Here is a 730-nt window from a genome sequence, read left to right as displayed (position 1 = left end):
ATAAAGGTCGCAGTGAGAGAACTGGAAGCGATTCAGAACACAGAAAAATACTGGAGATAGTTGGAAACGAAATGAGGGTGATGAAAAGCTCCAAGACACCTTTTTGTTTCCAGAGGGAATGCTTTTCCCCTTTCCTTTGAACATGCCGAGCTGCAGAGCTAGCTCAGCGCTCTGCGGAGGCATCTGTCCCTTGCTGGAGGAGATTACATAAGGAGATCTATCTGCCTACTCCCGTCTGGCAGGTAGTGGTTTCTGAGATGAGAACCTCCAGCTCTGGGATGGACACTTCAAGGTTTGTTTTGCTCCGAGGTGTTAAATTTTTCTCTGGTCTATAACTCCAGTCCCTGTTTTCGGAAAACACTGCAGTACTAGCAAGCAGCTCCTGTGTACGGAGACTGCGTGACAGCCCTCAGCAGGATCACCTCAGCGCTGCTCCGAGGAGCTGCAGAGCACAGGTGGCCCGACGCCCGACAAGCATGACGGTGTGACAACGCCAACGGCCCGTTCCAGGGCGACGCTCGGAACGCTGAGACCCGAGCGGGCCCCGGGGCAGCCGCTGGGTTGGGGCTGCTGGAGCCACTAACAGCGGGGTGACCCTGGGAGAAGGGACGCACTCGTCAGGGTAGGAGTCCCAGAGGCTTTCTGCTTCTCCAGACCCTTTCCTCAAGCCCTGCTGTGAGTAAATTCGTCTGAAGCTGAGCCTTGGTGGCTGCTCACTGCCGGTGGTGCG

The sequence above is a fragment of the Eurypyga helias genome, unplaced genomic scaffold (assembly GCF_000690775.1).
Source record: "Eurypyga helias isolate BGI_N326 unplaced genomic scaffold, ASM69077v1 scaffold26245, whole genome shotgun sequence".
Classification (NCBI taxonomy): Eukaryota; Metazoa; Chordata; class Aves; order Eurypygiformes; family Eurypygidae; genus Eurypyga; species Eurypyga helias.
The sequence above is the reverse complement of the archived record's forward strand: the minus strand, read 5'-3'. Positions refer to the sequence as shown.